The sequence below is a fragment of the Arachis hypogaea genome, chromosome 6, assembly GCF_003086295.3.
Source record: "Arachis hypogaea cultivar Tifrunner chromosome 6, arahy.Tifrunner.gnm2.J5K5, whole genome shotgun sequence".
NCBI classification, from domain to species: domain Eukaryota; kingdom Viridiplantae; phylum Streptophyta; class Magnoliopsida; order Fabales; family Fabaceae; genus Arachis; species Arachis hypogaea.
The window spans coordinates 40,947,334-40,962,989 of NC_092041.1; the positions used below are offsets into that span (position 1 = coordinate 40,947,334).

At 41.4% G+C, this 15,656-nt stretch overlaps 10 non-coding genes across 10 annotated transcripts; all 10 read right to left on the bottom strand.

The window, feature by feature from the left end:
- Nucleotides 1-1,792: 1,792 nt before the first annotated feature.
- On the bottom strand, nt 1,793-1,911 carry LOC112698975 (5S ribosomal RNA). Its single transcript, XR_003152102.1, has one exon. It is a non-coding gene; the product is annotated as a 5S ribosomal RNA (ribosomal RNA).
- A 183-nt stretch (nt 1,912-2,094) lies between these two features.
- LOC112699094 (5S ribosomal RNA) lies at nt 2,095-2,213 on the bottom strand. Its single transcript, XR_003152215.1, has one exon. It is a non-coding gene; the product is annotated as a 5S ribosomal RNA (ribosomal RNA).
- Nucleotides 2,214-2,396: 183 nt separating this feature from the next.
- On the bottom strand, nt 2,397-2,515 carry LOC112699140 (5S ribosomal RNA). Its single transcript, XR_003152259.1, has one exon. It is a non-coding gene; the product is annotated as a 5S ribosomal RNA (ribosomal RNA).
- A 184-nt stretch (nt 2,516-2,699) lies between these two features.
- On the bottom strand, nt 2,700-2,818 carry LOC112699003 (5S ribosomal RNA). The gene has a single exon (XR_003152129.1). It is a non-coding gene; the product is annotated as a 5S ribosomal RNA (ribosomal RNA).
- A 184-nt stretch (nt 2,819-3,002) lies between these two features.
- LOC112699132 (5S ribosomal RNA) lies at nt 3,003-3,121 on the bottom strand. The gene has a single exon (XR_003152251.1). It is a non-coding gene; the product is annotated as a 5S ribosomal RNA (ribosomal RNA).
- Nucleotides 3,122-3,314: 193 nt separating this feature from the next.
- LOC112698523 (5S ribosomal RNA) lies at nt 3,315-3,433 on the bottom strand. The gene has a single exon (XR_003151674.1). It is a non-coding gene; the product is annotated as a 5S ribosomal RNA (ribosomal RNA).
- Nucleotides 3,434-3,714: 281 nt separating this feature from the next.
- LOC112698959 (5S ribosomal RNA) lies at nt 3,715-3,833 on the bottom strand. Its single transcript, XR_003152087.1, has one exon. It is a non-coding gene; the product is annotated as a 5S ribosomal RNA (ribosomal RNA).
- A 201-nt stretch (nt 3,834-4,034) lies between these two features.
- On the bottom strand, nt 4,035-4,153 carry LOC112698610 (5S ribosomal RNA). Its single transcript, XR_003151757.1, has one exon. It is a non-coding gene; the product is annotated as a 5S ribosomal RNA (ribosomal RNA).
- A 204-nt stretch (nt 4,154-4,357) lies between these two features.
- On the bottom strand, nt 4,358-4,476 carry LOC112698701 (5S ribosomal RNA). The gene has a single exon (XR_003151844.1). It is a non-coding gene; the product is annotated as a 5S ribosomal RNA (ribosomal RNA).
- Nucleotides 4,477-4,686: 210 nt separating this feature from the next.
- LOC112698972 (5S ribosomal RNA) lies at nt 4,687-4,805 on the bottom strand. Its single transcript, XR_003152099.1, has one exon. It is a non-coding gene; the product is annotated as a 5S ribosomal RNA (ribosomal RNA).
- Nucleotides 4,806-15,656: the final 10,851 nt, after the last annotated feature.

The following is a 15,656-nucleotide window of genomic DNA, read 5'->3' on the forward strand; positions in this document are numbered from 1 at the left end:
AAGGAAAAAGTGAGATGCCAAAACTGTTCAGAAGCAAAAAGCTACAAGTCCCGCTCATCTAATTATAATTAATATTCATTGATATTTTGAAATTTATAGTATATTCTCTTCTTTTTATCCTAATTGATTTTTAGTTGCTTGGGGACAAGCAACAATTTAAGTTTGGTGTTGTGATGAGCGGATAATTTATACGCTTTTTGGCATTGTTTTTAGGTAGTTTTTAGTAAGTTCAAGCTACTTTTAGGGATGTTTTCATTAGTTTTTATGTTAAATTCAATTTCTGACTTTACTATGAGTTTGTGTGTTTTTTTGTGATTTCAGGTAATTTCTGGCTGAAATTGAGGGACTTGAGCAAAATTCTGAAAAAGGCTGACAAAAGGACTGCTGATGCTGTTGGAATCTGACCTCCCTGCACTCGAAATGGATTTTCTGGAGCTACAGAACTCCAAATGGCGCGCTCTCAACGGCGTTGGAAAGTGACATCCAGAGCTTTCCAGCAATATATAATAGTCATACTTTATTCGGGAATTGAGGACGTAAAGTGGCGCTCAACGCCAAGTACATGCTGCTTCTAGACTTAAACGCCAGAAACACGTCATAACCCGAAGTTGAACGCCAAAAACATGCTATAACTCGGCGTTCAACTCCAATAAAAGCCTCAGCTCGTGGATAGATCAATCTCAGCCTAAACATACACCAAGTGGGCCTCGGAAGTGAATTTATGCATCAATTACTTACTCATGTAAACCCTAGTAGCTAGTCTAGTATAAACAGGATAATTTACTATTGTATTAGACATCTTTGGTCTCAGTTTTGTTTTATTCTTCATCTTAGGAGGCTATTGATCACGTTTTAGGGGGCTGGCCATTCGGCCATGCCTGAACCTTTCACTTATGTATTTTCAACGGTGGAGTTTCTACACACCATAGATTAAGGGTGTGGAGCTCTGCTGTACCTCAACTTTCAATACAATTACTATTATCTTCTATTCAATTCTCTTTTATTCTTATTCCAAGATATACGTTGCACAACACTTTGATGAATGTGATGATCCGTGACACTCATCATCATTCTCACCTATGAACGCGCGTGACTGACAACCACTTCCGTTCTACTTTAGGCCGGGCGCATATCTCTTAGATTCCCCAACAGAATCTTCGTGGTATAAGCTAGATAGATGGCGGCATTCATGGGGATCCGAAAAGTCTAACCTTGTCTGTGATATTCCGAGTAGGATTCCGGTATTGAATGACTGTGACGAGCTTCAAACTCCTGAAGGCTGGGCGTGATGACAAACGCAAAAGAATCAAAGGATTCTACTCCAACCTGATTAAGAACCGACAGATGATTAGCCGTGCTGTGACAGAGCATTTGGACCATTTTCTCGAGAGGATTAAAAGTAGCCATTGATGATGGTGATACCCTACATACAGCTTGCCATGGAAAGGAGTAAGAAGGATTGGATGAAAGCAATAGGAAAGTAGAGATTCGAGAGGATTCTAGCATCTCCACACGCCTATCTGAAATTCCCACTATTGATCTACATAAGTATTTCCATCCTTTTTTTATTTTATTTATCTTTTAATTATCTAATCCAATTACATTTGACCCTATAAATCCACTTAACTGAGATTAACAAGGTGACCATAGCTTGCTTCATACCAACAATCTCTGTGGGATCGACCCTTACTCACGTAAGGTATTACTTGGATGACCCAGTACACTTGCTGGCTAGTTGAACAGATAGCGTCATTTAAAGAATGAGCGTCGGCAAGACGTAAAGAAAAAAAAAGAGGTGCAACACGAAGACTTCCCAAGAGGTCACCCATCCTAGTACTACTCTCGCCCAAGCACGCTTAACTGCAGAGTTCCGATGGGATCTGGTGCATTAGTTCTGGTATGATCGCACCTATTATAGTTCGCACACAAAATTTTCATAACCATGCGGCGCGACAGAGCGTAACACTATCCGCGACGCCTTGCGGGTACCGTAGGTGCCTACCGACGGATGAGGCCATTACGGCTCGTCCTTAGGTGTCCTACTCGGGATAGCGTCATTTAAAGAACGAGGGTTAGCACGACGTAAAAAAAAAAGAGGTGCAACACGAAGACTTCCCAGGAGGTCACCCATCCTAGTACTACTCTCGCCCAAACACGCTTAATTGCGGAGTTCTGATGGAATCCGGTGCATTAGTGCTGGTATAATCGCACCTATTATAGTTCGCACACAAAATTTTCATAACCATGCGGCGCGACAGAGCGTAACACTATCCGCGACGCCTTGCGGGTACCGTAGGTGGCTACCGAGGATGAGGCCATTACGGCTCGTCCTTAGGTGTCCTACTCGGGATAGTGTCATTTAAAGAACGAGAGTCAGCACGACGTCAAAAAAAAAAGAGGTGCAACACGAGGACTTCCCAGGAGGTCACCCATCCTAGTACTACTCTCGCCCAAGCACGCTTAACTGCAGAGTTCTGATGGGATCCGGTGCAATAGTTCTGGTATGATCTCTCCTATTATCGTTCGCACACACAATTTTCTTAACCATGCAGCGCGAGAGTGCGTAACACTATCCGCGAAGCCTTGCGGGTACCGTAAGAGCCTGCCGAGGATGAGGCCGTTACGGCTTGCCCTTAGGTGTCCTACTCGGGATAGCGTCATTTAAAGAATGAGCGTCGGCAAGACGTAAAAAAAAAAAAGAGGTGCAACACGAGGACTTCCCAGAAGGTCACCCATCTTAGTACTACTCTCGGCCAAGCACGATTAACTGCGGAGTTCTGATGGGATCCGGTGCATTAGTACTGGTATGATCGCACCTATTATACTTCGCACACACAATTTTCTTAATCATGCAGCGCGAGAGAGCGTAATACTATCCGCGACGCCTTGCCGGTACCGTAGGTGCCTACCGAGGATGAGGCCATTGTGGCTTGTCCTTAGGTGTCCTACTTGGGATAGCGTTATTTAAAGAACGAGGGTCAGCACGACGTAAAAAAAAAAAAGAGGTGCAACACGAGGACTTCCCAGGAGGTCACCCATCCTAGTACTACTCTCGCCCAAGTACACCTAACTGCGGAGTTTAGATGGGATCCGGTGCATTAGTGCTGGTATGATCGCACCTATTATAGTTTGCACACACAATTTTCTTAACCATGCGGAGCGAGAGAGCGTAACACTATCCAGGAAGCCTTGCGGGTACCATAGGTGCCTGCCGACGATGAGACTATTGCGGCTCGCCCTTAGTGTCCTACTCGGGATAGCGTCATTTAAAGAATGAAGGTCAGTACGACGTAAAAAAAAAAAAAAGAAAGAAAGAGGTGCAACACGAGGACTTCTCAGGAGGTCACCCATCCTAGTACTACTCTCGCCCAAGCACGCTTAACTGCGGAGTTCTGATGGGATCCGGTGCATTAGTGCTGGTATGATCGCACCTATTATAGTTTGCACACACAATTTTCTTAACCATGCGGCGCGAGAGAGCGTAACACTATCCACGAAGCCTGGCGGGTACCGTAGGTGGCGCGAGAGAGCGTAACACTATCCACGAAGCCTGGCGGGTACCGTAGGTGGCGCGAGAGAGCGTAACACTATTCACGAAGCCTGGCGGGTACCGTAGGTGCCTGCCGAGGATGAGGCCATTGCGGCTCGCCCTTAGGTGTCCTACTCGGGATAGCGTCATTTAAAGAATGAAGGTCGGCACGACGTAAAAAAAAAAAGGTGCAACACGAGGACTTCCGAGGAGGTCACCCATCCTAGTACTACTCTCGCCCAAGCACGCTTAACTGCGGAGTTCTTATGGGATCCGGTGCCTTAGTGCTGGTATGTTCGCACCTATTATAGTTCGCACACACAATTTTTTTAACCATGCGGCGCGAGAGAGCGTAACACTATCCGCGAAGCCTTGCGGTACCGTAGGTGCCTGCCGAGGATGAGGCCATTGCGGCTCGCCCTTAGGTGTCCTACTCGGGATAGCGTCATTTCAAGAATGAAGGTCGGCACGACGTAAAAAAAAAAAAAAAAAAAAAAAAAAAAAAAAGGTGCAACACGAGGACTTCCCAGGAGGTCACCCATCCTAGTACTACTCTCGCCCAAGCACGCTTAACTGCAGAGTTCTGATGGGATCCGGTGCATTAGTGCTGGTATGATCGCACCTATTATAGTTCGCACACACAATTTTCTTAATCATGCAGCGCGAGAGAGCGTAACACTATCCACGAAGCCTTGCGGGTACTGTAGGTGCCTGCCGAGGATGAGACCATTGCGGCTCGCCCTTAGATGTCCTACTCGGGATAGCGTCATTTAAAGAATGAAGGTCAGCACGACGTAAAAAAAAAAAAAAAAAAAAAAAAATAAAAAAGAGGTGCAACACGAGGACTTCTCAGGAGGTCACCCATCCTAGTACTACTCTCGCCCAAGCACGCTTAACTGCCGAGTTCTGATGGGATCCGGTGCATTAGTGCTGGTATGATCGCACCTATTATAGTTTGCACACATAATTTTCTTAACCATGCGGCGCGAGAGAGCGTAACACTATCCACGAAGCCTTGCGGGTACCGTAGGTGCCTGCCGAGGATGAGACCATTGCGGGTCGCCCTTAGGTGTCCTACTCGAGATAGCGTCATTTAAAGAATGAAGGTCAGCACGATGTGTAAAAAAAAAAAAAAAAAAAAAAAAAAAAAAAAAAAAGAGGTGCAACACGAGGACTTCCTAGGAGGTCACCAATCCTAGTACTACTCTCGCCCAAGCACGCTTAACTGCGGAGTTCTGATGGGATCCAGTGCATTAGTGCTGGTATGATCGCACCTATTATAGTTCGCACGCACAATTTTCTTAACCATGCGGCGCGAGAGAGCGGAACACTATCCACGAAGCCTGGCGGGTACTGTAGGTGCCTGCCGAGGATGAGGCCATTGCGGCTCGCCCTTAGGTGTCCTAGTCGGGATAGCGTCATTTAAAGAATGAAGGTGGCACGACGTAAAAAAAAAAAAAAAAAAAAAGAGGTGCAACACGAGGACTTCCCAAGAGGTCACCCATTGGTGCCCAAATTTGTAATCCGTACAACTAACCAGCAAGTGCACTGGGTCGTCCAAGTAATACCTTACGTGAGTAAGGGTCGATCCCACGGAGATTATTGGTTTGAAGCAAGCTATGTTTATTTTATTATTCTTAGTCAGGATATTAATTAAAATTATCTGTTGGAATTATTAGATTGGAAAAATAAAAGAGAATAAAATCGTTACTTGTTGTGCAGTAATGAGAAATATGTTGGAGTTTTGGAGATGCTTTGTCCTCTGAATTTCTGTAATGTAATATTCAACTCAATTGTTTGTAAAGCACGTCTACGGCAAGCTGTATGTAGGGTGTCACCATTGTCAGTGGCTACCTCCCATCATCTCAGTGAAAACGGTCCAGATGCTCTGTCACAGCACGGCTAATCAGCTGTTGGTTCTCGATCATGTTGGAATAGGATCCGTTGATCCTTTTGCGTTTGTCATCACGCCCAGCAATCGCGAGTTTGAAGCACGTCACAGCCATTCAATCCTTGAATCCTACTTGGAATACCACATACAAGGTTTAGACCTTCCGGATTCTCAAGAGTGGCCGCCATCAATTCAAGCTTATAGCGCGGAGATTCCGATTAAGGAATCTAAGAGAAGCTCATTCAGTCTGATGTAGAACGGAGGTGTTTGTCAGGCACACGTTCATAGATTGAGGGAGGTGATGAGTGTCACGGATCATCACCTCTTTCATAATTAAGCGCGAATAAACATCTTAGATCGGACCATACACACGTTTGAGTGAAATAGAAACAATTGCATTAATTCATCGAGACGCTGCAGAGCTCCTCACCCCCAACAATGGAGTTTAGAGACTCATGCCGTCAAAAAGTATGTAATTCAGATCTGAAAATGTCATGAGGTCTAAAATAAGTCTCTAAAAGTTGTTTAAATAGAAAACTAGTAACCTAGGTTTACAGAAAATGAGCAAACTAAGATAATTGGTGCATAAATCCACTTCTGGGGCCCACTTGGTGTGTGCTGGGGTTGAGACTAAAGCTATCCACGAGCTGAGGCTTTTCTTGGAGTTGAACTCCAAGTCATGACGTGTTTTGGGCGTTCAACTCCAGATCATGACGTGTTTCTGGCGTTTAACTCCAGACAGCAGCATGTACTTGGCGTTCAACGCCAAGTTACGTCATCTATCTTCGCGCAAAGTATGGACTATTATATATTGCTGGAAAGCCCTGGATGTCTACTTTCCAACGCCGTTGAAAGCGCGCCAATTGGACTTTGTAGCTCCAGAAAATCCATTTCGAGTGCAGAGAGGTCAGGATCCAACAGCATCAGCAGTCCCTTTTCAGCCTAACTCAGATTTTTGGTCAGCTCCCTCAATTTCAGCCAGAAAATACCTGAAATCACAGAAAAACACACAAACTCATAGTAAAGTCCAGAAATATGATTTTTGCCTAAAAACTAATAATATTTAACTAAAAACTAATTAAAACATGCTAAAATCTACATGAAATTACCCCCAAAAAGCGTATAAAATATCCGCTCATCACAACACCAAACTTAAACTGTTGCTTGTCCTCAAGCAACTAGATAAATAAAATAGGATGAAAGAAATTAAGAAGTAATAATATCTAAGAGTTTTAAATGGAGCTCAGATTCTTATTAGATGAGCGGGGCTTGTAGCTTTTTGTTTCTGAACAGTTTTGGCATCTCCCTTTATCCTTTGAAATTCAGAATGATTCGCATCCATAGGAACTCAGAATTCAGATAGTATTATTGATTCTCCTAGTGTAGTGTGTTGATTCTTGAACACAGTTATTTTATGAGTCTTGGTCGTGGCCCTAAGCACTTTGTTTTCCAGTATTACCACCGGATACATAAATGCCACAGACACATGACTGGGTGAACCTTTTCAGATTGTGACTCAGCTTTGCTAGAGTCCCCAGTTAGAGGTGTCCAGAGCTCTTAAGCACACTCTTTTACTTTGGATCACGACTTTAACCACTCAGTCTCAAGCTTTTCACTTGGACCTGCATGCCACAAGCACATGGTTAGGGACAGCTTGATTTAGCTGCTTAGGCCTGGAATTACTTCCTTGGGCCCTCCTATCCACTGATGCTCAAAGCCTTGGATCCTTTTCACCCTTGCCTTTTGGTTTTAAGGGCTGTTGGCTCTTATTCCTTTTCTTGATCCAAAATTTTTTTTTTTTTTGAGTTTTGCTTCAAGAATCAAATTCATGATTTTTCAGATCATCAATAATATTTTTCGTGTTCCTCATTCTTTCAGGAGCCAATATTCATAAAATTCAAGATCAAAATCATGCACTGTTCAAGCATTCAATCAGAGAACAAAAAGTATTGCCACCACATATTGTTAATTATAATTTTTATTATTAAGAACTCGAAAAATAAATTACTTCTTTATTCTAATTATCTACTATTTTATTCATGCCTGATGATGATGAGAAAAATAAATTATGACTTAATTGGGAATAAAACCAGAATAGATATACTAATTACCACTACTGCTACTACTACTACTACTATATATCTCCTAAGGTAAATTTCTATAAAAACACTATCACAGAGATAAAGCTAAAAATTGGAACCCGACAACCTGTTGTTTTGAGAAGTAGATGTTCCTCTAATCTGTGGGGTGCTTTTCAAGGATTAATTTTTGGCGCTTCAGCTCCCTTAGATCACGCCCTTGCTCTTCCTGTTCCTTAAGCAGTTTGCAAAGCATGCTACTTTGATTGTTCTGTTCTTCCTTTAATTGGTCCATAGCTTCTTGCAATTTGGAAATAGAAGCCTCAAGATGTTCCCAATATTCGAATTGAGGGAGTTCTGGAAGGACTTCCTGTGCTCTCTTCTTGTTTGAATCATCCTGCAGCTGTTGTCTGTCCATTGATATTCTAGTGATTGGCCTCTCAACTGAGATATACTCTGTTATTCCCATCTTCACTCCGGCATCTTTGCAAAGTATAGAAATTAAGCTTGGATAGGCCAATTTGGCGTCCTTGGAATTCCTGTTTGCTATTTTGTATAGTTCACATGAGATCAGTTGATGGACTTCTACTTCTTTTCCCAACATGATGCAGTGAATCATACTGCTCTTTTAATGGTAACTTCAGAACGGTTGCTGGTGGGCAATATGGAACACGCAATGAAATCCAGCCAGCCTCTGGCTACTGGTTTTAGATCTTCTCTTTTGAGTTGATTTGGGATGCCAGTCGTGCTGGTGGTCCACCTGGCTTCAGGGATGCATATATCCTCTAGAATCTTGTCCAGACCTTTATTTACCCTCATCATTCTCCTATTAAAGGAGTCTGGGTCATCCTTCAGTTGAGGAAGCTTAAATATCTCCCTGATCTTGTCAGGATGGGTATGAACAATCTTTCCTCTGACTAAGGTCCGATGGTCATAGAGAGCAGCTCCAATTATTCTTTGCCTGTCTGTCTGTCATAGATTAGCATAGAACTCCTGAACCATGTTCTTTCCCACTTTCGTTTCAGGATTGGCTAGAATTTCCCAGTTCCTGTTTCGAATTTGCTCTTGGATCTCCGGATATTCATCTTCCTTAATCAAATTTGACTTCCGGGATCACTTATCTGTGACTCATTATTTTATAGTAATGGTTTGAATGTTCTTTAGTTAAGAACTTCCCTTGATTCCAAAGTGGCTTTGGAGTATTCTCTTTCTTGCCTCTTAGGATGGGTTGTTTTCCTTTAGGAGCCATGATCTTAATGAGTATGTTTTTGTGATCACAGATAAACACACCAAACTTAGAGCTTTGCTTGTCCTCAAGCAAAAGAGAAGAAAGGAGAGGGATAGGAGGAGAGCAAGTGTGGCATGGTGATGATGAGAGGGGCGCCGAATTCAATATATAGGGAGGGGGGTAGGAAATTTCGAAAATAAGAAAAAGATAGATATGATAAGAAAAAGATATAGTTTTAAAAGAGAAAGATATGAATAATTTTTAAAAAGATAAATCTGAATTTTTAATTTTGAAAAAGATTTTAAAAAGATAATTGAGTTTTGAAAACAAACTTAAAAGAGTTGGATTGGATTGGAAAACAATTTGTCTTTATGAATTAAGATATATTTGATATTTTTGAAAAATGGATTTTAGAAATTAGGGTTCTTAGAAACTAATTTGATTTTGAAGGATGACATTTTGAAACATGTTTATGCAAGAAATCATGAATTGAAACATAAAAATTTAGAAAAATTATAAAGAAAAACGAATTTTACCTCCTCCCCACCATCCTGGCGTTAAACGCCCAAACGATGCATGTTTTGGGCGTTTAACGCCCAAATGCTGCTTCTCCTGGGCGTTCAACGCCCAGCTGATGCTTCTTTCTGGCGTTGAACGCCAGGAAGTCCTTTGTCACTGGGCATTTTTCTGAACGCCCAGGATGCTAACAATCTGGCGTTAAACGCCCAGAAGGTGCTTCTTTCTGGCGTTCAACGCCCAGAAGATGCTCCTTTCTGGCGTTTAACGCCCAGATGGCTACCCTTACTGGCGTTGAACGCCCAGTGGGTGCTTCTTTTGGGCGTTCAACGCCCAAAATGTTTTTTACTAGCTTTTTCACGCCAGTGAGCTTCCAAATTTTCCTGTAACTCTGTGAATTCAATCAATTGCTATTTTTACCCTTTGAAGATACTTGGACACATACCTGTAAAAAAAAAGAAATTTATTTAATTAGTAAATAAACTTTGTAAATGGCTGGGTTGCCTCCCAGCAAGCGCTTCTTTATTGTCTTTAGCTGGACTACCACTGAGCTCTAACCAAGTCTCAGTTTTGAGCATTCTTGCTCGAAGTTACTTTCAAGATAATGTTTAATTCTCTGTCCATTAACAATGAACTTTTTGTTAGAGTCATTATCCTGAAGCTCTACGTATCCATATGGTGATACACTTGTAATTACATATGGACCTCTCCACCGGGATTTTAATTTCCCGGGGAATAATTTGAGCCTAGAATTAAATAGCAGAACTTTCTGCCCCGGCTCAAAGACTCTGGATGACAATTTCTTATCATGCCATCTTTTTGCTTTCTCCTTGTAAATTTTTGCATTCTCGAAAGCATTGAGTCTAAATTCCTCTAGCTCATTTAGCTGGAGTAAACGTTTTTCTCCAGCTAACTTGGCATCAAGGTTCAGGAATCTGGTTGCCTAGTAGGCCTTGTGTTCCAGTTCCACCGGCAAGTGACATGCCTTTCCATACACAAGCTGGTATGGAAAGGTCCCTATAGGGGTCTTGAATGTTGTTCTGTATGCCCACAGAGCATCATCCAAGCTCCTTGCCCAATCCCTTCTACGGTTAATTACAGTCCGTTCCAGGATTCTTTTAAGTTCTCTATTTGAGACTTCAGCTTGCCCATTAGTCTGTGGGTGATATGGAGTAGCTACCCTGTGGCTAACTCCATAACGAACCAAAGCAGAGTAAAGCTGTTTATTGCAGAAATGAGTGCCCCCATCACTGATTAATACTCTAGGGGTACCAAATCTGCTGAAGATGTGTTTCTGAAGGAATTTTAACACTGTTTTAGTGTCATTAGTGGGTGTTGCAATAGCCTCCACCCATTTGGATACATAATCCACTGCCACCAGAATATAAGTGTTTGAGTATGATGGTGGGAAAGGTCCCATGAAGTCAATGCCCCATACATCAAACAACTCAATCTCCAAGATCCCTTGTTGAGGCATGGCATAACTGTGAGGTAGATTGCCAGATCTTTGGCAACTTTCACAATTAAGCACAAACACTCGGGAATCTTTATAGAGAGTAAGCCAGTAGAAGCCACTTTGGAGGACTCTTGTGGCTGTTCGCTCACTTCCAAAATGTCCTCCATACTATGATCCATGGCAATGCCAAAGGATCTTCTGCGCTTCTTCTTTAGGCACACATCTACAGATTACTCCGTCTGCACATCTCTTAAAGAGATACAGCTCATCCCAAAGATAATACTTTGCATCTGTGATCAGCTTCTTTGATTGCTGTCTACGGTACTCTTTGGGTATGAATTTCACTGCCTTGTAGTTTGCAATGTCTGCAAACCACGGCACTTCCTGGATGGCAAAGAGTTGCTCATCCGGAAAGGTTTCAGAGATCTCAGTGAGAGGGAGGGACACCCCTTCTACTGGTTCTATTCGGGACAGGTGATCTGCTACTTGATTCTCTGTCCCTTTTCTGTCTCTTATTTCTATATCAAACTCTTGCAGAAGCAACACCCATCTTATAAGTCTGGGCTTTGAATCCTGCTTTGTGAGTAGATATTTAAGAGCAGCATGATCAGTATACACAATCACTTTTGATACTACTAAATAGGATCTGAATTTGTCAATGGCGTAAACCACTGCAAGTAGCTCTTTTTCTGTGGTTGTGTAATTCTTCTGTGCGTCATTTAAAACACGGCTGGCATAGTAAATGACGTGCAGAAGCTTGTCATGCCTTTGTCCCAACACTGCACCAATGGCATGGTCACTGGCATCACACATCAATTCAAATGGTAATGTCCAGTCTGGTGCAGAGATGATTGGTGCTGTAACCAATTTAGCTTTCAGAGTCTCAAATGCCTACAGACACTCTTTATCAAAGATAAATGGCGTGTCAGTAGCTAGCAGGTTGCTCAGAGGTTTGGAAATTTTTGAAAAATCCTTTATAAACCTCCTATAGAATCTTGCATGCCCCAGAAAGCTTCTGATTGCCTTAACATTGGCAGGTGGTGGTAATTTTTCAATTACCTCTACCTTAGCTTGATCCACCTCTATCCCCTTGTTCGAGATTTTGTGCCCAAGGACAATTCCTTCAGTCACCATAAAGTGACACTTCTCCCAGTTTAAAACCAGGTTAGTCTCTTGGCATCTCTTTAGAACAAGTGCTAAATGGCTAAGGCAGGAGCTGAATGAGTCTCCAAATACTGAAAAGTCATCCATGAAGACTTCCAGGAATTTTTCCACCATATCAGAGAAAATTGAGAGCATGCACCTCTGAAAGGTTGCAGGTGCATTGCACAGGCCAAATGGCATCCTTTTGTATGCAAATACTCCAGATGGGCAGGTGAATGCCGTTTTCTCCTGATCCTGGGGATCTACTGCAATTTAATTATAACCTGAATATCCATCCAGGAAGCAGTAGTATTCATGACCTGCTAGTCTTTCTAGCATTTGGTCTATGAATGGTAAAGGAAAATGATCCTTTCTGGTGGCTGTATTGAGCCTTCTATAATCAATACACATACGCCACCCTGTAACTGTTCTTGTAGGAACCAGTTCATTTTTTTCATTATGAACCACTGTCATGCCTCCCTTTTTAGGGACGACTTGGACAGGGCTTACCCAGGGGCTGTCAGAAATAGGATAAATAATCCCAGCCTCTAGTAATTTAGTGACCTCCTTTTGCACCACTTCCTTCATGGCTGGGTTCAGCCGCCTTTTTGGTTGGACCACAGGCTTGGCGTCACCCTCCAATAGGATCTTGTGCATGCATCTGGCTGGACTAATTCCCTTAAGATCACTGATGGGCCACCCAAGAGCTGTCTTGTGTGTCCTTAGCACTTGAATTAGTGCTTCCTCTTCCTGTGGCTCTAAGGTAGAGCTTATAATTACAGGAAAGGTATCACCTTCTCCCAGAAATGCATATTTCAGGGATGGTGGTAATGGTTTGAGCTCGGGTTTAGGAGGTTTCTCCTCTTCCTGAGGGATTTTCAGAGGTTCTACTATTCTCTCTGATTCCTCCAGGTCAGGCTGAACATCTTTAAATATGTCCTCTAGCTCTGATTCGAGACTCTCAGCCATATTGACCTCTCTTACCAGAGAGTCAATAATATCAACACTCATATAGTCATTTGGGGTGTCTGGATGTTGCATGGCTTTGACAACATTCAACTTGAACTCCTCCTCATTGACTCTCAAGGTTACTTCCCCTTTTTGGACATCAATGAGGGTTCGGCCAGTTGCTAGGAAAGGTCTTCCTAGAATGAGAGTTGCACTCTTGTGCTCCTCCATTTCCAGCACCACAAAGTCAGTAGGAAAGGCGAATGGCCCAAGTTGAAGACATATCCTGGTTGGTTTGATTTCTTCAGTTAAACCAAGCTTTCTGATAGTAGATGCAAGTATTAGGTTGATACTTGCCCCCAGATCACATAAAGCTTGCTTGGTACAAGTACCCTCTAATGTGCATGGTATCATAAAGCTCCCAGGATCTTTAAGCTTCTCAGGTAAGCTTTTCAGAATGACTGCACTGCATTCTTCAGTGAGGTAAACTTTTTCAGTTTCCCTCCAATCCTTCTTATGACTTAAGATCTCTTTCATGAACTTAGCATAAGAGGGTATTTGCTCAAGTGCTTCTGCAAACGGAATCTTTATTTCAAGAGTCTTGAGATAGTCTGCAAAGCGGGCAAATTGCTTATCCTGTTCCGCTTGGTGGAGTTTTTTAGGATAAGGCATTTTGACTTTGTATTCCTCAACTTTAGTTGCTGCAGGTTTATTACCTATAAAAGTGGGTTGGGAAGCCTTTTTAGAAGGGTTGTCATCAGCACTTGTATGTGACTGATCCCCCACTGGCATTTGAATGCTAGGGGTGGAAGCTGGAGTGGCGTTAGACGCCATCTCCCCATTTGTTACTGGCGTCTGAACGCCAGAACTATGCTCCCTTTGGGCGTTCAACGCCGGATTCATGCTTGTTTCTGGCGTTGAACGCCAGGAATGAGCATGGGCTGGGCGTTCAGCGCCAGAATTATTCCTCTCTGGGCTCTGATTGTCCTCAGAGGGATTTTGAGTAGCCATTTGTTCATTTCTTGGCTTCCTGCTGCTTTGAAGTGAGGTATTTAATGTTTTCCCACTTCTTAGTTGAACTGATTTGCATTCTTCTGTTATTTGTTTTGATAGTTGTTTTTCTGTCTGCTTTAACTGTACTTCCATATTCCTGTTAGCCATTCTTGTTTCCTGTAATAATTCCTTGAATTCGGCTAGCTGCTGAGTTAGAAAGTCTAATTGCTGATTGAATTCATTAGCCTGATCCACTGGACTGAGTTCAGCAGTTACTATTTTAGCTTCTTCTTTCATGGAAGATTCACTGCTTAGGTACAGATGCTGATTTCTGGCAACTGTATCAATAAGCTCTTGAGCTTCTTCAATTGTTTTTCTCATATGTATAGATCCACCAGCTGAGTGGTCTAGAGAAATCTGAGCTTTTTCTGTAAGCCCATAGTAGAAGATGTCTAATTGCACCCATTCTAAAAACATTTCAGAGGGGCATTTTCTTAGCATTTCTCTGTATCTTTCCCAGGCATCATAAAGGGATTCATTATCTCCTTGTTTGAAGCCTTGGATGCTTAGCCTTAGCTGTGTCATCCGTTTTGGAGGGAAATAGTGATTCAGGAATTTTTCTGACAGCTGTTTCCATGTTTTTATGCTGTTCTTAGGCTGGTTCTTTAACCACCTCTTAGCTTGATCTTTTACAGCAAATGGAAACAGTAATAATCTGTAGACATCCTGATCCACTTCTTTATCATGTACTGTGTCAGTAATTTGTAAAAATTGTGCCAGAAACTCTGTAGGTTCTTCATGTGGAAGACCGGAATACTGGCAGTTCTGCTGCACCATGATAATGAGCTAAGGATTCAACTCAAAGCTACTAACTCCAATGGAGGGTATACAGATACTACTCTCATATGAAGCAGTAGTGGGGTTAGCATATGACCCCAAAGTCCTCTTGGACTGTGCATTTCCACTTAATTCCATGATGGAACAAGGGAGATGATATGTATGTTGATATTATTTATTTTATAGAAGTGGAATAAATAAAAACGGAATATATAAAAATTTGAAAATATTTTGTGAAAATTTTTCAAAAAATTTTGAAATTGAAATCTGAATTTTATAAAAAAAAATTTCGAAAATATAGTTTAAAATTAGTTAGAAAAGATATATATATATATATGTTTTTTTTTTAATTTTGAATTTTATGATGAAAGAGAAAAACACAAAAAAGACACAAGATTTAAAATTTTTAGATCTAATGCTCCTTATTTTCGAAAATTTTGGAGGGAAAACACCAAGGAACACCAAACTTAAAAATTTTAAGATCAAAACACAAGAAAGACTCAAGAACACCTTGAAGATTCACAAGAACACAAGAACAAAAGAAAGAACACCAAACTTAAAATTTTTAGAAAACTTTACTAAATTTTTGAAAATTATATCAAAATTAACAAGAAAACACCAAACTTAAAGTTTGGCACAAGATTAAATCAAGAAAGATTATTTTTGAAAGAGATTTTCAAAAGAACTGGTGCCCAATCATCAAGAATATAAACCAATACTCTAGCCAATTGGGAGTAAATGTAACACTTGTTTTGAATAGGTATATTCCTTTTGGAGGATTAATGCTTTAGAAAGAACAAAAGTGAAACAAGAAAAGACACAAAACAAGAAAAACTCAAGATCAACAAGAAAGATAAACAAGAACAACTTGAAGATCAATGAAGAACAAAGAACACAAGTTCGAAAATTTTTAAAGAAAAATATCAAATATATAATTGACACCAAACATAGAACAAGACACTAAACTCACGAAAAAATTAAAAATTGACAAAGAAAAATAATATTTTTTGAAGAATTTTTTTTTAAAAAGGGATAAT